We start from the raw sequence: 23,343 nt of genomic DNA, 5'->3' as shown, positions 1-23,343 counted from the left end.
TGGTTGGTTTGGTTCATGGCTTAGAACTCTTATGAAGGATTTTATAAAATCTCTATGGACATTTTTTTATGGGAAAATACTTCAAGAACCAAGACGGCTGAAAAAGTGGACAGGCACAGTTGCACTCTATAAAAGTTCTGATTTCTCCAAAACATAAGCTTGGGTCAATATGACTTTGATGCTAAAATTATGAACAACATTTCCCATTCCACCAGAGAAGCTAGCATTATCAGGGCCAGCAACTCTTTAACACACTAAACAATAAGCAAGGATGACAACTTCCTGAAGCGGTCAGGAAGCAGCATCCGAAAGGACACAAGCTCAGCTTAGTGGTTCATCCCCTGGTAAAAGAGCAACTGGCACTGTGCCCTGATTTCTCTAAAAACAGTCCGGCAGTGCTTCGAGAGAATGGGAGTGTTTTATTTATTTATTTATTTTTTAGGGTAACAACAGTGCCAGCATCATTCAAGGAATTTTGGAAACACAGCTGTAATATAACAAATTGTTGTGTTACAATGACCAATCATCCATTACATAGAGCAGAGATGGCAGGATACAGGTCAACACCATAAACATGCAAAATGTCACGCCATTTCAATGAAGTGGTGATTTTCCACAGAGGATTTCAAGTTTTCCAGAAAGTGCTTTACATCTTTAAAAAACTTCTTTCAACACCACAAAATTACTTCTAGAAGCAATACCTACATTTAGCTTCATAAACTATTATGACTAGATATTTTACACAAGAAGACTGATGAGTGAGGGCTAGAAAATGATCTAAAGTCAGCCCACCAGTTCCTCCTTTCTACAGGCCTTGCTAGATTGAGGGACATGAAACCTTTGGGCAAAACGTTGGCTTTGCTCTAATAATATTTAAACTCCTTTTTCAACTCTGAACAAGCCACCAATCATTCAAACATCAAATAGTGTGGTAAGCCCTCTATTAGTAATGCAAGCTAAAGGTCTATTACAATGCTATTCACACTTCAGGCATTTTTTGTGGAGGCCGATACCATGCCAGGAAACGGTCATTACACAAACCACAAAAGCACAGCTTGAAAGAGCAGCCCAGGGAGTCATGACCAAGGATACAAGGGTTATTGCTGACGATACTGCCGTTGTCCAGAATTAGAGCAATTCCGTTCAATTCTCTTACCTACAAGAGATATATGACCAAAAAAAAACAAAACAGTGAGAACCATTCACATGTTTGAGAAACATCATGAGCTTGGCTGGTCAAAAAACAATTACTTTCCATGGAGCATTCAGCTGAGTTTTGGTTTGGAGCAGTCACATACTGTAGGTTTGGGCTGTCTTTTTGTCACTTACAGGTTCTAACTATACGTTTCCCCATGCACGTGTTGTAACCCAATATGTATTGTGGTTTGCCATTAACCACCTTAGATAATTTAAAGCACTGACTAGGAAAGAGGAGAGACATGCTAATGGCTAGCATGTAGTTTGACTAGCTATAAAACTAATGGAAACTTCAGTAACCATCCACATTGGGCCAGACAAATGAGAAATGGCCATTCTTTTTGACCAGAATGGTCAAAAAGTGAAGGCATAGGCTGGGGGAGACTGGCTATTTTTTTTTTTACCTTTGACCTCACAGTTGTGTGCCTTGACCATATTTAAGAAGGCTGGTACCAGGCTCTCCGCTGATTGAAGGGGACAAACCTGAAAGGCTGAAAATCCCTCCATTGAAGGTGGTTGCTTACAAGGCAATTCATTAAAAGAAAAAAGGAAAGTGAGAACAAAGTGGAAAAAGATTTGGGCAAGAAAATAGATGATACAAGCATGAAATTCTGATTGGTTTTCGAGACTTTATCTATCAGCGTTAATTCCCTGATTAGTTTTCAAGGAGGTAGCTTCTACAAACAAAAAAGCCCAGGCCTGGGATGACAGAGAGCAATCAGGGCTCTCAACCGCAGCATTGTTAAAGTGTTTACCACTGCTGGGTTGTGCCATCCGTTGATCAGAAGATTTGAGTTGGCTGCAAACTCTAAGGTGTCTGGTTTCATCATTCATTGCCAAAAATTCCTTCACATTCCAACAAGTCACTGAAATCACAGGAGGGGACGTTTAAAAGATGATTTCCAAGAAATTTGCAAAATACTTCCTTCCTTTGGCAACCACACTGACTATTTTAGTCTCTCCAACCAATCAATCAACTATTTCATTGGTTTGTTTTCTACAGCAAAGTGCAGTCTTGCTATTGTTTTTTTTTAATATCATGCAAACAAGTTATCCATTAGCGATGTATTTTGAATAGACTGGTCAATTAATAGATCTTAAAGAAGGCCTGTATAATTAAGCTGGTTTCGAGTTCACCTGACAGTGATCGAATACATTTCTTACCATTCTTGCATTCAAAAACAGCTAGATGGAGTGCAAAAATGGACCAGAATGTAGCAATCTGGACTCATTTTAACTTGGCACTTAAAAATGTAAATGTAAAAATGTGCTAAAGTACACAATAATGTACGATGTGTTTAGTAGTGTGACATTTTGTGCAAAATCGCTCAAATTAAAAAAAATGGCATTTTGGATGAAACTAGAGAGTCTAATCTTTTGACTTAAACGGGTTTCAATGTAAAAACTTAATTAGGTTTCCTACCAGATCTAGTTTTGTTAGTGTTTCACCCAAAGACAAACTCAGCTGTGATCGCGCCATGTTGTTTTGTCACAGCGCCATGTTGTTTTGTCAGCCAAGACTCTTCTGAACTAAGATCAGTCGGTTTAAATGAATTTAAATTATGCATTGCATATAGCAAAGCCAAAATACAATGTCCACGCATGTATACTCTGGGTCGCACAAGGTTAAAAATACAATATTCGTGGCAGAATGTGCTAAAACAGAGCAAAACGGCAATGCAACAGGGATGAATTTAAAGACCACCAACTCAGCACCAACATTTACAAGACTGTTTTACAAAGTATACATACAGTATATATACAGTGCATTTAGAAAGTGTTCAGACCCCATAATTTTTTCACAGCCTTATACCAAAATGCCTTGGTATAAAAAAATTCACATCAATCTACATTCCATACACCATAACGACAAAGCAAAAACCAGATTTTTGATACCTGCAAATTTATTAAAATGCACAAACTGAAATATCACATTGAAATCAGTACTTAGTTGAAGCACCTTTGGCAGCGATTAGAGCAGGGGTTGGGACCTATGGCTCGCGAGCAACAAGAGGCTCTTTGTTAAAAAGCAAGTGGCTCACCGGGTATCTCACCATTCACCAACACATGATCGTTTAAAACTTTCTAGAGAGAATTTTCCAACAGAAAGTGTGGGTGCAATTGTACAGCCTACTACTGGTGAACAAGGTTTGAAATGAACACCCACCAAATGCGTTTTATTCATGCAGAGTATTTTGCTGATGTACCAGCCACTGTGGAAGTTGAACTGTAAGACTTCTCGAAGTGAAATATTACAAGAAATTAGACACAAAGATGCATGTTTGATGAAATGTAGTCTATGAGAATGCTGCACATGATCTCAGATCATCTCCTGAGGTGCTGTGAGTTTAGTTTGCTTTATTTCCACAGAGCAGTTCGCTCTTACACATTGTGAACGCAACTCTGCTGGTTCAATAATACATACAGGTCTCTTTGCATTTGTAACCCGCACACACACACAAGACGAGACAGTCACAATGTCGGTGGGAAACTGCTTTTATTTACAGCAAAGCAGGCAAAAGTACAAACAAGGGCAAATCCAATGAGAGTGGTCAACGAGAGCGGGAGGTCGAAGCCGGGGAATCAGAATGGAACAAAGGGGCAAATCCGGGAGAGAGTGGTCAACGAGAGCGGGAGGTCGAAGCCGGGAAAACAGTTAAAAACTAGGGCGCAGAACTAGACGGGACTAGCGGGATCAAAGACAGGGGAACTAGGGGAACACTCGAGCTGGCAAGCTAAGGGGTAACTATTCACTGGGGAGTTCGGAACTAGACGGGACTAGTGGGGGGCAAAGACACGGGAAACTAAACACAATAACCAACAGGAGTGAGACGAAAGGGTTGTGATATATATAGGGGCGAGTGCAGGTGTAAACAATGATGGGTGATCAGACGAGTACAGGTGAAACTAATGTGGTGACTGATAGCAGGCTTGCGAGCCCGAGGAGGGAGACCTGCTAACGAGCATGAGAGCTCGAGGGAGCAAAGCGAGCGTGCGAGCTCGAGGGAGCAGAACGAGCGTGGCAGCTCGCGGAGCAAAACGAGCATGCGAGCTCGAGGGGGCGGAACGAGCGTGCGAGCTCGAGGGGGCGGAACGAGCGTGCGAGCTCAGGGGGCGGAACGAGCGTGCGAGCTCCAGGGGGCGGAACGAGGGAGCGAGCTCCAGGGGGCGGAACGAGGGAGCGGGGTTCGTGACAGTACTCCCCCCTCTATAACGGACGGCTCCTGACGGCCGCGTTCGGTCGCGAGGAGCGCGACCTCTGGGAAGTGGTGCTGGACGATCCCAACAAACAAAAAACCCCTGAACAGAAAACCCACAAAACACATCAACAAAATTGAGGTCAGTCCAAGGGGCACAGAGGGAAATGAGACAGTCCATGGGGTCTTCAATGGGCAGTTTCAAGGCAAGGTCAGGGGGAACATAGCGGACAGGCGGGTGGTCGGGAGATCTAGGGGGCAGCCATAGGGCAGAGGCTGGGTCAGGGGGTCTGGAAGGCGACTGGAGGACAGGGACTGGGTCCAGGGGTCTGGAAGGTGACCACCGGACAGGAATAGGGTCCGGAGGCCAGGGAAGAGGCCACAGGACAGGGAGAGGGTCAGGAAGTCCGGGCTGAGCCGTGAAAGGCGGAGCTGTCAGAGGCGGCACCGTAGGCGGCCCCGGAGGCGGGGTTCTGGAAGGCTCTGGAGGCGGAGACGAAGGAGGCTTTAGGGGCGAAGGCCCGGAAGGCTCCAGAGGCGGAGCCAAGGGAGGCGGCACCGTGGGGGGTTTCCGAGGCGACGGCCTGGTAGGCTCTGTAGTCTCGGGGGGTAGAGCCGTAGGAGGCTCGAGGGGCGGAGCTCCAGAAAGCTCCGGAGTCTCCGGGAGCAGAGCCGCAGGCAAAAGTACAAACAAGGGCAAATCCAATGAGAGTGGTCAACGAGAGCGGGAGGTCGAAGCCAGGGAATCAGAATGGAACAAAGGGGCAAATCCGGGAGAGAGTGGTCAACGAGAGCGGGAGGTCGAAGCCGGGAAAACAGTTAACAACTAGGGCGCAGAACTAGACGGGACTAGCGGGATCAAAGACAGGGGAACTAGGGGAACACACGAGCTGGCAAGCTAAGGGGTAACTATTCACATGGGAGTTCGGAACTAGACGGGACTAGCGGGGGGCAAAGACACGGGAAACTAAACACAATAATCAACAGGAGTGAGACGATAGGGGCGAGTGCAGGTGTAAACAATGATGGGTGATCAGACGAGTACAGGTGAAACTAATGTGGCAACTGAGAGCGGGCTTGTGAGCCCGAGGAGGGAGACCTGCTAACGAGCATGAGAGCTCGAGGGAGCAAAACGAGCGTGCGAGCTCGAGGGGGCGGAACGAGCGTGGAAGCTCAAGGGGGCGGAGCGAGGGAGCGGGGTTCGTGACAGCATTAAAGAAACAGACAAAAGTTATTAAATCATGAAGTAATACAAGACACGTTCACCTTGAACATTCTATTTTCTTTTCTTTAGGCAGCATAAACTGTTACCAAAACGCAAAAACATACACTTTCGATAATAATACACATTTGGCAGCATTTTTTGGGAACACAAGGACATTTATTAGGCTTATTTATTATGATGATTATTATAATTATCTTCATATTTATAATTGTCTTTAGTTCTTAATTTGTAGGCTATTAGTAATTCTCCAGTAATTTTATTTAGTAATTTTTAATTCACCTGTTGCCGCATACTGATACTTGCGTGATGGCAAATGGAGCTGTTGGAGACGGTAAATGTAGATGTGGGAAGGTGGTTATACAGTCAGGTCCATATTGGGACACCGACACAATTGTAATCTTTTTGGCTCTATACACCACCAAAATGGATTTGAAATTAAACGAACAAGATGTGCTTTAACAGCAGACTTTCAGCTTTAATTTGAGGGTATTTACTTAAAAAGAGGGAGGCACATATACAAACCGTTGTAATTCCTACACCGTTCACCTGATTTGGATGTAAATACCCTAAAATTAAAGCTGAAAGTCTGCAGTTAAAGCACATCTTGTTCGTTTCATTTAAAATCCATTGTGGTGGTGTCTAGAGCCAAAAAGATTAGAATTGTGTCGATGTCCCAATATTTATGGACCTGACTGTATATAAAAAATTGTAATCACTTTGTTAATTTAATTGCTTTTTTCATTTCGTTAAAAGTGCTATTTGAATTAAGAAATATCTTTTGTTTAAGTTTAAGTTCAATAAGGCAAAAATATTCACCGACCATGGGGGTTGACCACATAATCGGATATCACCATATTTTAAATGCGATTATCATTCAAATGTTTTTTTACATATTGCCCAGCCCAAAAGGGAAGTACAATTTTTCATGAACAATTGTAAAATTAAGTGGAGACCCACACAAATACGTGTACTCAATTCCATATTGCAACATGTAACCTATTCATTTCTGCATATTTGTTTGGTTTTGAGTAGTCTATGGGCAATATAAACATTTTATTGAAAAACCTTGTTTGTGAAAATGGTAAATTATTTGTTTGTGGTATGTTTCTTTCGAAGAAAAAAAATGCATCAACCAAAAACTCTAAAATTGGCTCCTTAGTGAAAAATGGTTCCCGACCCCGGGATTAGAGCTTCAAGTATTTTTGAGTATAATGCGACACGTTGTGCACACCTGGATTTGGGGATTTTCTACCATTCTTCTCTGCAGATCTCAAGCTCTGTCAGGTTGGATGTGGACCGTCAATGGACAGCCATTTTCAGGTCTCTCCAGAGATGTTTGATTGGGTTAAATTCCGGGCTGCGTTCAGCTTTCCTTCAGTCCCCTGATCAGTCTGATCAGTCCCCCAGTCCCTGCCAATGAAAAACACCCCACAGCATGATGCTACAACCACCATGCTCCACAGTTGGGATGGTATTGTGCAGGTGATGAGCACTGCCTGGTTTCCTCCAGAAATGACACTTGGAATTGAGGCCAAACAGTTCAATCTTCATTTAATCAGACAAGAGAATCTTGTTTCTCACAGTCTGAGAATCCTTTAGACACTTTTTTATGTGTCTGGCACTGAGGAGAGACTTCTGTCTGGCCACTCTGCCATAATGCCCAGATCAGTGGAGTGTTGCAGTGATGGTTGTCCTTCTGCAAGTTTCTCCCATTTCCACACATGATCTCTGGAGCTCAAACAGAGTGACCATTGGGTTCTTCCTCTCTTACAAAGGGCCTTCACCCCCAATTGCTCGGTTTGGCCGGGCAGCCAGCTCTAAGAAGTGTCCTGGTTGTTCCAATCTTCTTCCATTTAAGAATTATGGAGGTCACTGTGCTCTAGGGAACCTTCAATACAGCCAATTCAATCCTGTCTCTGAGCTCTGCAGTCAGTTCCTTTGACCTCATGGCTTGGTTTTTGCTCTGATATGCATTTGCTGCAGTGAGATCTAGTTTAAGGTTGTGCCTTTCTAAATCATGTCCAAACAATTGAATTTGCCACAGGTGGACTCCATTCACACTGTAGAAACATCTCAAAGATGATCCAGAGCACCTGAGCTAAATTTCAAGTGTCATAGCAAAGGGTCTGAATACTGAATGTGATATTTCAGTGTTTTTAATACATTTACAAAGTTATCAACATTTAGATTTTTGATCTGTCATTATGGGGTATGGAGTGTATTGATGTGAAAAAAAGAAAAAATTATTTAAAGTATTTTAGTACAAGGCTGCAACATAACAAAATGTGAAAAAATGAAGGGGTCTGAATAATTTCTTAATGCATATATATATATATAATAATATTACAAAATGTAGTTTTTTACTTTTGAGGGTAGAATTTAATATTTATTATTACCCTATAATTGATATACAAGGTTTTGAACAAAGTGTTTTTTATTGCTCATAAATAAACCTTATCTGGTGAATATATGAGCTTTAAAACAATTAACTATATATTTACATTTAAAGCACTGCAAACAAGCTAACTCTCTGTAATAAAAAAAAAGTGTGTATTTCAGGCATGTTTATAAATAAAAGTCACGCACAAAATCTGAATTTTTCTAGTTATTATTGGGTTATTATATTATTATATCAGGTCCGATACCACCCTCATGTACTCGTGCATCGATACCATCTGACATACGAATGTAATTTCATAAACATTCAGACCACAAATTAAGATCACATTATGTCCCATTGAAATAAAAACTGCTAAAGCTGCAATTTAATTAGATAAATATATAGTCTGCATGTGCGGCATGCTTCTAATGTGACCACTTGCAATGTGTGGAGACAATACTGTGCAATATTTTAATGCTTCTCCTTGGCTCAAACAGGGTAAACATCATCACGAGCGTTGTGTGCTCTGTTTGTAACAGATGACAGTGAACAAAGCGCAAATTCACGATGTAGTGCGAGGCACAAACAGAGTAAATACTTACAAGTAGGTATCAGGCTCTCTATCACAGAGTACCAAAAATTAAGTATCGGTACTCGTACTCATTCTAAAAAACAAAAATGGTATCAGGACATCCCTAATAGTCAGGAAATCCCTAACAGTAAAAAAAAAACTGAAAACGCAGAATTTCTTTATCATTCTATAAATGTATTTAAAAAAAATATTGGCTGATTAATCCGTTATTGACATTTTACACCCCCTTAGCTATCTGTATCAGCAAAATCCACTATCAGTCAGCCTCTATTTCAAACCAACATACAAAACCTCTGCTAAACAGAATACACATTTGTTCAGTTGGACTTTTGACTCCAAATATTGTTACAAAGATATAGCTCTTGAGACAGCTTCCCTGTAACAACTACCCACTGTCTCCCCTATATACTGTATAAACACAAAATCTAAATAAATCAGTTGACCTCACTAATCAACTAGTCAGTTGTTGGATGACAACCCAACCATTGTGACACATCCTTACAATCCATCCAGTGAGCTTTGTTTGTAATACCTTTGTCCTGGTTGACAATGTGTCCATGACACAGGTTTCCAATGAGTCGGATGAGAAGAGCTTTGAAACTGAGGGTGTCGGCGCCCCCTGGTCTTGTCAAGGAGAAATCGTGCACTGAAGTAAACACATTTTTACTGGTTTTGCCCAGTTAATGGACCTCTTTCAAGAGATCTGGGGGATGAGAGAGATATATGGAGAATTTACACATGAGAGAGAGAGAGAGAGAGAGATGCATGCTGGCATTGCATAGTGCATACATGTTTATGGTGTGACATCAGAGTAGGAGATGTCTGCAGAGTCTTTTAGAAATGTGAATGGTGTCTCTCTGCACTGAGCTGTGACCTGTTGGGGGTGTCGGTTTCATACATCGCCCCATTGAAAAGGCTGCTTTGTGTTTTAAATGGGAAAGGTGGGAGAAAGCCTATAGGGGCCTTTGGTAGATTTTCTGGTTTAATTAATCATCTGCAAAACACAGTATGGGGGATAGAGAGTTTAGCCTCATAATTTTAAGACTTTTTACAGATTGAGCAAGCAGTTGTACCAAAACAAATATTTTGGATCTCAAATTCATGGCAAAGGCTTAATAATTTCCCATGGCTTTTGTGTATTCACATTAAGAATACATTAAGATTTTTATCGCCAACATAAGCAAAAGCATAACGCCACTATACGACATTTTACCGACTGTTGTGCTCAAAAGGTCAGAGTGATCTTTTGGGCCATAAACTTCTTGCGGTCAGAGGTCATCTCACAAAGGATGCCCAAAAGCCTGATAACAACCATGGTTGTTCACACAAAACAAATATGTGCATAAAAATGCACACTAAAATGAAGAAGTGTAAAATAGGAATTGCAAATAAAGTTGACCTGGTCGTTGGCTGAGGATTGAGTGCTCAGACTGGGAATGGCACAGCAGTGATCGTTGAAGCCAGAGGCCAGGAATTAAGTTGCACTCAGAGGTATTAAAGAGTCCTTCTCCTCACCTACACCAAGCTGTGCTAATATCAACTCCAGTAGTATGAGTCTGTTATAAAAACACAAAATAACAATCTCTATTAAACACATTTGTTCTTATGAGCCCATGACTTACTTTCTTCTGCGGAACACAAACAAAGATATTTTGATAGATATATGTGCTTTTTCTATACAATGCAAGTCAATGGGTCCAAAATTTTCAAGCTCCAAAATGCACATAAAGGCAGAATAAAATCAATCCATAAGAGTCCAGTGGTTTAAATACATTTGTTCTTAAGCGATATGATCAGTTTTGGGTGACAAACATAGCTCTTAGCATCCTGCACAAATGTGGACGAGCCTAGGAGACTGCAAATGTCCATTTATATTTGAAACATGATTTATAGTGCAAAAGGAGTTACATTTTGGTCTGTATCTCACCCAAAACCAATCGCTGTAATGCTTGAGCAGCAAGGCAGACGAGGAGATGCGGATCTAAATGCAGTTTCACTTTATTAAATAAACAAGCAAGAAAAACACAAAGGAACAACCCTCAATGGGGAAAATAGAACTGAAAACTGAAAACTAAACACGAAGGAACAAGACAGAGAACTCGGGCAGGGAACACAAACCAGGCTAACAACAAACAACGAACGACAAGGAGTGAACAAAAAGCAGGGCTTAAATACACAGTGAGTGATGACTGAATAAGACACAGGTGAGAACAATGAACAAAATGGCAGTGATGATGGCAGGTGGATGCTGGGAAGTGTAGTTCTTAAACAATGACAAGTGAACAAGAAAGCTAACAAAGAGACTAAGGAGCTACACAAGGGACAAAAGTGAAAACTAAGGAATGCAAAGGTGACAAAAATGGCAGACAAAGGGCAACAGAGAAACAAGACATGGTATATGTAACATAGCCCCCCTCAAGGATCGGATACCAGATGATACAGAAACATAAAACAAAACAAAAAATGTCCATTGACTGGGGGGGAAGCTTGTGGTGGGCAGACAGACCAAGGGGGGCAACGAAGGGCAGATAGGCAGTCCAGGGGGCAACGGAGGGCAGACAGGAAGTCCAAGGGGGCACAGAAGGCAGGCAGGAAGTCCAAGGGGGCACAGTGGGCAGGCAGGAAGTCCAAGGGGGCACAGTGGGCAGGCAGGAAGTCCAAGGGGGCACAGTGGGCAGGCAGGAAGTCCAAGGGGGCACAGAGGGTAGGCAGGAAGTTCAAGGGGGCACAAAGGGCAAGGACAGGTTCAGGTGGTCTGGGAGCTGGCCACCGGGCAAGGACAGGTTTGGGGGACCTGGGAAGAGGCCACAGGACAGGGACCGGGTCAGGAGGTCTGGGGGGAGGCCACAGGAGGGGAACAGGGTCAGGAGGCCTGGGAGGAGGCCACAGGGCAGGGACTGGGTCAGGAGGCCTGGGAGGAGGCCACAGGACTGGGACTGGGTCAGGAGGCCTGGGAGGAGGCCACAGGACAGGGACTGGGTCAGGAGGCCTGGGAGGAGGCCACAGGACGGGAACAGGGTCAGAAGGCCTGGGAGGAGGCCACAGGACAGGGACTGGGTCAGGAGTCCTGGGGGGAGGCCACAGGACAGGGACTGGGTCAGGAGGCCTGGGAAGAGGCCACAGGACAGGGACCGGGTCAGGAGCCCTGGGAGGCTCTGAGGACGGAGCTGAGGAATGCTCTGGAGTCTCTGGGGCCTGAGCCGTAGGAGGCTCTGGAGGCTTTGGGGGCGGAGCCGTAAGAGGCTCTGGAGGCGGAGCCGTAGGAGGCTCGGGAGGTCCTGGAGGCGGAGCTGAGGGAGGCTCAGGAGGCAGGGCCGTAGGACGCTCTAGAGGCGGAGCCCTAGAAGGCTCGGGAGTCTCTGGGAGCAGAGCCGTAGAAGGCTCGGGAGGCGGAGCCGTAGGAGGCTCTGGAGGTGGAGCCGTAAGAGGCTCGGGGAGAAGGGCCGTGGAAGACTCGAGAGACTCTGGAGGCGGAGCCCTGGAAGGCTCGAGAGGCTTGGGAGGCGGAGCCCTGGAAGGCTCGAGAGGCTTGAGGGGTGGAGCCCTAGAAGACTCGAGTGACTTGAGGGGCGGAGTCCTGGGAGGCTCGAGAGGCGGAGTTCTGAAAGGCTCGAGAAGCTTGAGAGGCAGAGCCCTGGGAGGCTCGGGAAGCTCGAGAGGCGGAGCCCTGGAAGGCTCGAGAGGCTTGAGAGGCGGAGCCCTGAAAGGCTTGAGAGGCTTGAGAGGCAGAGCCCTGGAAGGCTCGAGAGGCTTGGGAGGCGGAGCCCTGGAAGGCTCGAGAGGCTTGAGGGGTGGAGTCCTGGGAGGCTCGAGAGGCGGAGTTCTGAAAGGCTCGAAAAGCTTGAGAGGCAGAGCCCTGGGAGGCTCGGGAAGCCCGAGAGGCGGAGCCCTGGAAGGCTCGAGAGGCTTGAGAGGCGGAGCCCTGAAAGGCTTGAGAGGCTTGAGAGGCAGAGCCCTGGAAGGCTCGAGATGCCTTAGAGGCGGATCCCTGGTAGGCTCGAAAGGCTGGAGGGGCGGAGCCCTGGAAGGCTCGAGAGGCTTGAGAGGCGGAGCCCTGGGAGGCTCGAGATGCCTTAGAGGCGGATCCCTGGTAGGCTCGAAAGGCTGGAGGGGCGGAGCCCTGGAAGGCTCGAGAGGCTTGAGAGGTGGAGCCCTGGGAGGCTCGAGAGGCTTGAGAGGCGGAGCCCTGGGAGGCTCGAGAGGTGAAGCTCTGGAAAGCTTGAAAGGCGGAGCTCTGGAAAGCTCGGGAGGCGGAGCTCTGGAAAGCTCGGAAGGCTCAGAAGGCGGAGCTCTAGGAAGCTCGGAAGGCGGAGCTCTGGAAAGCTCGGGAGGCTCAGAAGGCGGAGCTCTAGGAAGCTCGGGAGGCTCGGAAGGCGGAGCTCTGGAAAGCTCGGGAGGCTCGGAAGGCGGAGCTCTAGGAAGCTCGGGAGGCTCGGAAGGCGGAGCTCTGGAAAGCTCGGAAGGCGGAGCTCTGGAAAGCTCGGGAGGCTCAGAAGGCGGAGCTCTAGGAAGCTCGGAAGGCGGAGCTCTGGAAAGCTCGGAAGGCGGAGCTCTGGAAAGCTCGGAAGGCGGAGCTCTGGTAAGCTCGGGAGGCTCGGAAGGCAGAGCTCTAGGAAGCTCGGAAGGCAGAGCTCTGGAAAGCTCGGAAGGCGGAGCTCTGGAAAGCTCGGAAGGCGGAGCTCTGGAAAGCTCGGGAGGCTCGGAAGGCGGAGCTCTAGGAAGCTCGGAAGGCGGAGCTCTGGAAAGCTCGGAAGGAGGAGCCCTGGGAGGCTCGATGGGTGCTGGCTCTTGGACGGTCATGGCTACTGGTGCTGGCTCTGGGACGGTAGAGGCTACAGGCGCTGGCTCTGGGACGGTAGAGGCTACAGGCGCTGGCTCTGGGACGGTAGAGGCTACAGGCGCTGGCTCGCTGACCGTGACAGGCGTGGGCTCTGGCTCGCTGACCGTGGCAGGCGTGGGCCCTGGCTTGCTGACCGTGGCAGGCGTGGGCCCTGGCTCGCTGACCGTGGCAGGCGTGGGCCCTGGCTCGAAGACCGGGGCAGGCGTGGACCGGGAGGCAGAAGCCTGTCTTCTCCTCCTCCTCCGGGCGGACGAAGTTGAGCGCGCCGGCTCTGAAGCGAACGAAGTTGGCAGCGTGTAGGTCAGGACGGGCGTGGAGAGACGAATCGTGGCGGAGAGGGGAAGTATCCTTGTGGGAGGAGCGGTAGCATCATCCTCCAGAACTTCCACCGTCAGTGGCGATCCGCTGACTCGCAGGGTCTCCTCCACGAAACTGAAGAGTGTCCAGCCACGCTTCGCCGGCGGCAACAGTTCCCTCAGGGACTTGTTCAAGTTACCCCGGAAGAATGCCACCAGAGCGTAGTCGGGGAAGTCAGAGATGTTTGCCAGCTTCAGAAACTCGTGGACGTGGTCCTCCAAAGGGCGGTCCCCCTGCTGGAGTCTAAGGAGCCGGTAATTTGCCAAATAAGCTGCTAGATCCATGTGTGGGTCGTTCGTTCTGTAACTCTTGAGCAGCAAGGCAGACGAGCAAGAAAAACACAAAGGAACAACCCTCAATGGGGAAAATAGAACTGAAAACTGAAAACTAAACACGAAGGAACAAGACAGAGAACTCGGGCAGGGAACACAAACCAGGCTAACAACAAACAACGAACAACAAGGAGTGAACAAAAAGCAGGGCTTAAATACACAGTGAGTGATGACTGAATAAGACACAGGTGAGAACAATGAACAAAATGGCAGTGATGATGGCAGGTGGATGCTGGGAAGTGTAGTTCTTAAACAATGACAAGTGAACAAGAAAGCTAACAAAGAGACTAAGGAGCTACACAAGGGACAAAAGTGAAAACTAAGGAATGCAAAGGTGACAAAAATGGCAGACAAAGGGCAACAGAGAAACAAGACAAGGTATATGTAACAATCGCATTGCTTCAGAAGACATGGATTAAACCACTGGAGTTTTATGGATTATCTTTATGTTGCCTTTGTGCTAGCTTGAACGTTTTGGACCCCATTGACTTGCATTGTGTGAATATAAACGCATCATATGTCCTTTAAAATATCTTAATTTGTGTTCTGCAGAAGAAAGAAAGTAATATGAGCTTGAGACAGCATAAAGGTGAGTAAATGATGAGAGAACGATGATTTTTGGATGAACTATTCCATTAAATTCCCACTGGCTTAAATCATCCAAGTAGTTACAACTCAGTATTGTGATGCATTTAACACTTCCAACAGTGCACAACAAAGTAGGGTTAACTGATATGCACCGGCTTGTATTAAAACAACATGCCCTAGTACACCTAATCTTCTAGTGATAACAGATCTATAAGACATCAAGGAATTGCTTTTACCTTTCTCTATTGGTCATCTCGGTGTACATCTTCTTAATAAGCTCTGATGACTTGAGAAAATGTTGTGTGGCAATCAAAACCCTGTAAGTGGGGTAATATAATAAGACGAAACTACAGATTCAAAGCAAGACTTTATAGGATTTAACACATTTTATGTCTAATCACACATTTAGATCCAAGACAGATCTCTTATGTCCAGTCCACATCAGGAAAGATCCTGCACAAGTCCATGATCTTCAGGGACACTTTGAGTTTTTGTCCATCATTAGCTAACTGGTGGACAAGTGTGGAGTACCATACACGTGTATGAAACAGCTTTCAAATCTGGGTGCTCCAAAAGGTCCCTTGACAGAGAGAAAAACTGATTACACAACTGTACCCACCTCTGCAGGGCTATGCAGATCAGTGGCTTTTGTCATATCAATGAGAAAGGAGTGCACAGAGTTTTGAGTGACATAATGAAAAATGCACAAGTGACCATAAATTCACTCACCAAAAGATGTGCGGAAAACCAAGTTCCCAGATGTCATCTTTGCAGAGCTGGTTGCCAACAGCAATGTTACCAAGAAACTGAATACCATGTTGAAGTGCTGCCAAAGAGATCATAGCACACTGATTTATCTGCCTTTCACTCTCTCTCTCTCTCTCTCTCTCACACACACACAGACTACTAATGGTGCTGTGCCCTTCATCAGAGACACTTGAAACTCACCATCATAAATATAATTTGAGCTTCCTGATGAAAGCTTCAGGAGTTAGCCCAATATCTCAAAAGGTACATTGATAGAGCCAAGATCTCTGTAAAAATATATATATATATATATATATTTTTTTAAATCCACAGACCACAAATCATTGATTAAAGGTGCTGCAAACAATGTCCATTTTTGGAATATATGAAATGTCCGCTATTACATGGGATATTGACAAATAATTTTGTCTTATTTAGACGCATTTCAAAATCTTGTTTAAATCACACGACACCTGTCAAGTTAGTAGAAATATAATCTTCGGTTTTTAGAAGTATATTTCAGTGCAAGTGAATGGTAACCAGAATTTTTAAGCTCCAAAATCACATAAAGGAAACACAAAAGTAAATAAAACTCCAGTGGTTAACTCTATATCTTCAGAAGCGATATGATAGGTGTGGGTGAAAAACAGATAATTATGAGTCCTTTTTTACAATAAATCTCCATTTTCACTTTCACATTCTTCTTCTTATGTTTTTGGTGATTCACATTCTACTGGGCAGGGAGACACCTATCATATCACTTCTGAAGACATGGATTAAACCACTGGCATCATATGGATTACTTTTATGCTGCCTTAATTTTTTTTTTGGACCTTCAAAGTTCTGGCCATCATTTGCTTGCATTGTATGGACCTACAGAGCTGAAATATTCTTCTAAAAATCTTTGTTTGTGTTCTGAAGAAAGTCATACACATCTGGGATGGCATGAGGGTGATCAAATGATTGATAATTTTTGTGTGAACAATTCCTTTAAAAAAAATCAATACCACTTTGAACTCCAAGAAATGTTCATCATAAAAGTGCATTCAAGTAGGCAAATTTTGTTTTTGTTTTTAAAGAGCGTCACGCCATTGACCCACATGTGAAATATCACTGAAATAAGTGTCCAGATAAATCACGCCTGTCTCTGACAGCCTTAGGCTATGTAAACAGCATAAAAATGTTAGGTTAGTGGGCTGCCTCTTAAAAGCCAATCATAAAACGTAGCCAAACAGAACACTCTCTGTCTGTCAATCATTTTTCATGTTTGGATTGCTGACATGCCTTTAGGAGGTATCACTTTGGACAGAGGGCATGTAGTTGAAAAGATTAAATAGTTTACAGCACCCTTAAAATTAATCCCGTGTTGTTATGTAGTATGTGGCAATATTGCATACAGCCTGAGAGAGCACTGATTGTGAGTGCACTGCACACAGCCATTCCTGTGCACTCAAAAACACTCAGCAGTGAGTGTCAGGCACAATGACACATTTTCCTCCAGTGGATCTTCCCCATCACTCAAGTGATGAATCTCCACAGTCTTGACAGCACAGCAGAGGTTTCCAATAAAAGTCCCATTAACACTGGCTCTGAAACAACGGACATATCTAACAGAATGTGTAAACCATGACGAAAACCCTGTCTTTTTATCATAAAGGCATCATTTGTGTCAGAATACTAGTTTATATTTATATGACACGCACTCAATAAACTTGGACACGTCTATCTATATATATATATATATATATATATATATATATATATATATATATATATATATATAGATATATTAGAGCGCTGAAAGTTTGTCATACCTAAACTGCTCATCTCGTAACGCTTTTGTCACAGAGTTATGATATGCGTGTGTATTAATTTCTCCGTGAGTATGCGCGGTGTTTATGTTCTGCATGCTGTCACAGGAGGATGCTATCAACACACACGTGACTCTGAACACAGAGATTTACTTCCGCCTACCGGCAGCAAAGGATTTCATAATAAAGCTTATCCTAATATATAAAAATCTGTTAAAATTAGAAATGATTGCTCTCACTGAATTTATCTTAATCACAATATTCGTTGCTACTTTAAAACCATAAATACTTGCTTGAAAATTTATTTTATATATATATTGCTTTTTAGAGTTAAAAAACTGACTGAAAGGAACATATTAGGACCAGAAAAGTGTCTGTTTACAATGACATGATGTGCTGGTCAAATAGTAATTAAATGTACAATTCAACCCTTCAATAATAAAGACGGATGACACCTAAACTCATACTGGGAATTACAATTGTCCAATGAGGACATTTAATTAAAAAAAAAAAAAAAAAATTAGACAAAAAAGTTGTGTTGGCTTGTAATATGTCAATGTAGTTATTTGTGGTCAAAATCCTGCAAATTACTGATTGGTCAGGGAGAACCGCCACCAGCGTCACTGGATTTCCGACACGCGACATCAACCCTAGCTTTAAAGTTAGCAACAGCGATAACATTATAATTTGTTCATGCGAATTTCGAATTGTGAAAATAGAAATGGCTGTGCAAAACCACACCATGGTCAATAAACGAGGTGCAGACGGTCCATTTGTTAGCGATGAACGAAACGAAAAAGTCTCTCAGGAAGTGTATCAGCTATTGGCCGGGCACACGGGTACCACCGGACCTACCAACAGAGTAGGGAAAAGTTAAAAAACTTAAGTGACTACAGAACCATCAAGGAAAAGTGGAAGTGGTTGGACCAAATGGACGCTATCTAAAGCAATGGGAGGGAGAGTGCCCTGGACTCACGGTGCCACGATGGAGGATGGTATGTTTTGTTACGTTAACTCTATACTCTGCTTGAAAGCTTCATTTTATTTAGTTGACCAGCTACTGGAAGCTTGCTTCTAAAACAACCAGGCCAATTTAACTGTTACACTTGTGTAAAATCACCATGCAACAACTGCTTTATGCAGCATAATGAGCTAGTAACAGCTAGCTAGCGGTCGTGTTATTGGTTTGTTCAGTTTGTGTCGTGTTTAAGAGGATGTTACGCCAGAAGAGGTGGCGCAAATATGACGATCATCCTATAATCCCACCCACATTTAGGTGGCACTATACTGCAGTGGAAATGCAAGCTCAGAATAGTAAAGCGAGTAGAGTTGAGGCGAGTCGAGTCGAACCGTAATGTGCAGTGGAAAAGTGCTTTAACATAGAAGATACAAATAAGATACACATACACATAACTTACACATTAGTATTTTCCCTGGCACTTATTGAGTCCAAATAAATGCATGAATTACATAATTTCAGTAGTACACCCTGTTCATGTGTTGTACTTGCTATAGTTTACTTCGATGTTGCTTCTTCAAATTGCAATGTCAAATGTAAATCAAGGCAATCAATGAAACATCAGCGCCACCTTGAGTAACAAACATCATGCTTAATATGCATGTGTACGCACGTATGGGATACTGAAAATTCACCACTGTTGCACAGAAAATCAACATGAAATAGTGTTTATTTGTATGAATATAGTACAAATTAATCTTGTAATAAACAAAGAAATAGATGTCATGTTATAGTAAACCTATATAGAAATGAAATAATCATAAAACAATTATAATTTATAGAAGAAAAAAAACACACTACTAAATAGGGTCTCTAATGAACTATTGAACTATTATTCACTACACATCGGTACTTAAGTCATTAAAAAGAAATTGTTGCAATTTTGACTTTTTTATTATTATTTGTTTATTTTTTTGTCTTACACTATTTATAAGAGAGAGATTGAGGAATGCTAAAGAGGTGTGGGGACAACTCCAAAAATGGATAAGGTACAGGGGATGTAGAGGTGTGCGTTTAAGGGTTAAAATTTGGAAAGCCCAATATGGTCTTACAGGTAAAAGAGCCAATCACCTTTTAGGTGCAGACATGCCCAATTAGTCAACTCGAGAATGTGCATGAGTTCGACCAGCCTGAAAAATAGCATTTTTTAGCATGATCTGAGCTAAAGAAGCACAATTTACAATACCACAATTTTTGTTATCAGATTTTACTGCTGATTTGAAATATGTTCTTTGATTGTAATCTTGTCCAGCATTGTGGAGATTTTAATCTTTCCCCATTCATGTAAATAGGAGCTGTACTTTCATGCTGCTTGTATCCATAAAAAATCGCTGCCTGGGTTCATTCCAAAGATGGTCAACGAGTGGACTGGCTTGCCTTGAAAGTAGTAGTCACTGTGCTGAGGAATAGCTCTAATAGTTTTGATTTAATCTTAGCCCCTCTGAGACACTCTGCAAAGTTTACACTGATTGGATCTGATGTTGAGGACAGACCAAATGTTTTGTGAGGATGCATTATTACATGATGTAACTTTCTTGATGTCCTAGTACAAGATGAGATTATCCAAACCATTTCAAGCCAGGCCATCTGACACCTATTCATCGGAATCAGACGTTCAAAGGAGTTTGACATCAATAGTTCCTTTTTTCATAAACAAGTTGTGGGGACAAGTGTTCCAGCTGAAACAACAAAAAGCCAGAGTTCCCCTTTGAATCTCCAGAAGTTCCAGGGTATTTTGGGTCGCTGGCTTTCCATTCTGTGGTCCATCTCATGTTTTTTCTGGCCTAGCAAATGCCCTAAAGGAAGTGGGTTGTGCATGAAGAATATAATTACAGGTGGTTTCGTATCAGAGAGATATATATCCTTAGGCTAAGGGTGGGCCCACTGCTAATACATAAATGGGCTAGTGCTGCTACCAAACCCTAAAACAGAGTCATTGATCATGAGAGACAGGGGCCAACTGAGAGCATCTACTGTACTTAATGGCTTACTGGGCCAGCAGAAAACATTACCCTCACCACTCCAAATGTATCTGGTGTCCTTGAGCAGATTGAGAGGATAAATATGTGCTAAATCAATGATCCCTTTGCACGGCAGCTTAATATTATAGAAGTTGGGATGTGTTTCTCTAATATGGTTCTCATAAAACATTTCGGAGCAGATGGATACAGTGAAATATTGCTTGCACAATGACAGGCTTGCAGGAGACACATTATAATATATATTTGTATACATGGCCAAAGTCTGGCTCTAGTGTAGAAGAGGAATCGTCAAGGATTTTATATGGGTTTGAAGTACTGAGAGTGTTGGATAGGAAATACTGTTCTCATTATTGTGTGAAACAGGACATATCTTTGTCATTTCATGGCATGCAAGTGTTATATGATGGTACACAGCTCTTCAGCGTGAAAAATAAACCCAGCTATGTTGTGTCAAATGTTAATGCAACAATGAACCTTCACAATCAATAATTTTTTTATTGTGTAATGGAAATCTAGATATACTCAGAGTCACTATTGGCACAAGTTGTAACCAAAGGTCAATGTGTGTTCAACAAATTGTTTTGTTTATTCTGGGCAATAATGGTGGAAATGTCTTTATGGAAAGACTTTAAAGTATGTTGGTATTGGGTTTGCCGGATTCCATTCAAATTAACTTTTATAGATTAAAATGGTGTGCGTGATGATGTCATGCTTAAAAAAACCCCCAAGTTTTGGGTTATCGCAAAAGAAATATTCCCTTAAGCCGTTTCCATACAGAATGTGTGTATATCACTAATTGTGTACCTTTCACCTCCCAAATGTTTCCCCTTCCCCGAAGTCTTTGTAAAATGAGGAGTATTGAGACAATTAATTGAAATTAGACAGCTTACTGTCATTTTAATTTCACAACTAAATACAATCAGATGATGAGAAATTGCATTTCCCCTTCTGATAGGACTGTAATATTGGACCTGATGTTGTGCCTATCACAGGTTGCCACCGGTTCTGACCCGAAAGCTAATCATCATGGCCCCGTTCAAGCTGGCAACCTGCACCAAGTAGTGGGGAAAACATCTTAATATAAGGACCATCAATCGATGTCTATATGCCGTGTGCACAGCTATCAAAGAAAAATAGATGCGTTGCAATATCAGGGTTTACATATGATACATTCCTGATATTCACTGGGCCATTTTGAATAATCATCTCATTTACAGCATTGCCATCACAACTGCATTATGTCCTGCATATTTTTCCAGCAGCTTTTAAAGGAAAAGTTCACCTAAAAATGAAAATTTGCTGATAATTCTCAGGCCATCCAAGATGTATCTGAGTTTTTTCTTCATCACAACAGAATTTAAGATTTTTAGGATTTCATTTCAGGCCTCCTCCTTTAAACAATGCAAGTGAATATTGACCTTTTGTCAGCCCGAGAGGGATAAAGGCCGACTGGAGACGGCAGTGTGAGATATTTACAGGCAGCTGCTGACACCTGTGTTTGTTTGTGTCTTTTGGTCCAGTTCTTCATTTAACTATTATTTATATTGTCAAGCCGGTTCTCGCCTCCTCAATTAAACCCTTTACAATGTGCAATACACAGTTTAGTCTATTTATATTTATCCAACATACCCAACTCTTCTGCCATTACATTCATTTGCATCTGTATATAACAGATTTGTATTTGTACATACACATATATGTATTTTGTCTTATTGTGTATTTCTATATACAGGTGAAACTCGAAAAATTAGAAAAACGTGCAAAAGTTCATTAATTTCAGTAATTCAACTATATATTATATAGACTCATTACAAGCAAAGTAAGATATTTCAAGCCTTTATTTGATATAATTTTGATGATTATGGCTTACAGCTTATGAAAACCCCAAATTCAGAATCTCAGAAAATTAGAATATTGTGAAAAGGTTCAGTATTGTAGGCTCAAAGTGTCACACTCTAATCAGCTAAACACCTGCAAAAGGTTCCTGAGCCTTTAAATGGTCTCTCAGTCTGGTTCAGTTGAATTCACAATCATGGGGAAGACTGCTGACCTGACAGTTGTGCAGAAAACCATCATTGACACCCTCCACAAGGAGGGAAAGCCTCAAAAGGTAATTGCAAAAGAAGTTGGATGTTCTCAAAGTGCTGTATCAAAGCACATTAATAGAAAGTTAAGTGGAAGGGAAAAGTGTGGAAGAAAAAGGTGCACAAGCAGCAGGGATGACCGTAGCCTGGAGAGGATTGTCAGGAAAAGGCCATTCAAATGTGTGGGGAGCTTCACAAGGAGTGGACTGAGGCTGGAGTTACTGCATCAAGAGCCACCACACACAGACGGGTCCTGGACATGGGCTTCAAATGTCAAACGTCTTACCTGGGCTAAAGAAAAAAAGAACTGGTCTGTTGCTCAGTGGTCCAAAGTCCTCTTTTCTGATGAGAGCAAATTTTGCATCTCATTTGGAAACCAAGGTCCCAGAGTCTGGAGGAAGAATGGAGAGGCACACAATCCAAGATGCTTGAAGTCCAGTGTGAAGTTTCCACAGTCTGTGTTGGTTTGGGGAGCCATGTCATCGGCTGGTGTTGGTCCACTGTGCTTTATTAAGTCCAGAGTCAACGCAGCCGTCTACCGGGACATTTTAGAGCACTTCATGCTTCCTTCAGCAGACAAGCTTTATGGAGATGCTGACTTCATTTTCCAGCAGGACTTGGCACCTGCCCACACTGCCAAAAGTACCAAAACCTGGTTCAATGACCATGGTATTACTGTGCTTGATTGGCCAGCAAACTCGCCTGACCTGAACCCCATAGAGAATCTATGAGGCATTGCCAAGAGAAAGATGAGAGACATGAGACCAAACAATGCAGAAGAGCTGAAGGCCACTATTGAAGCATCTTGGTCTTCCATAACACCTCAGCAGTGCCACAGGCTGATAGCATCCATACCACGCCGCATTGAGGCAGTAATTAATGCAAAAGGGGCCCAAACCAAGTACTGAGTACATATGCATGATTATACTTTTCAGAGGGCCGACATTTCTGTATTTAAAATCCTTTTTTTTATTGATTTCATGTAATATTCTA

The 23,343-nt window shown here is 43.2% G+C and overlaps 1 pseudogene; it reads right to left on the bottom strand.

The window, feature by feature from the left end:
- Nucleotides 1–422: 422 nt before the first annotated feature.
- On the bottom strand, nt 423–17,356 carry LOC127637487 (ataxin-10-like; annotated as a pseudogene).
- Between the last annotated feature and the right edge of the window lie 5,987 nt (nt 17,357–23,343).

Source organism: Xyrauchen texanus, chromosome 45, assembly GCF_025860055.1.
Source record: "Xyrauchen texanus isolate HMW12.3.18 chromosome 45, RBS_HiC_50CHRs, whole genome shotgun sequence".
In the NCBI taxonomy this organism is placed as follows: Eukaryota; Metazoa; Chordata; class Actinopteri; order Cypriniformes; family Catostomidae; genus Xyrauchen; species Xyrauchen texanus.
This window is presented reverse-complemented; position numbering and strand designations above follow the sequence as displayed.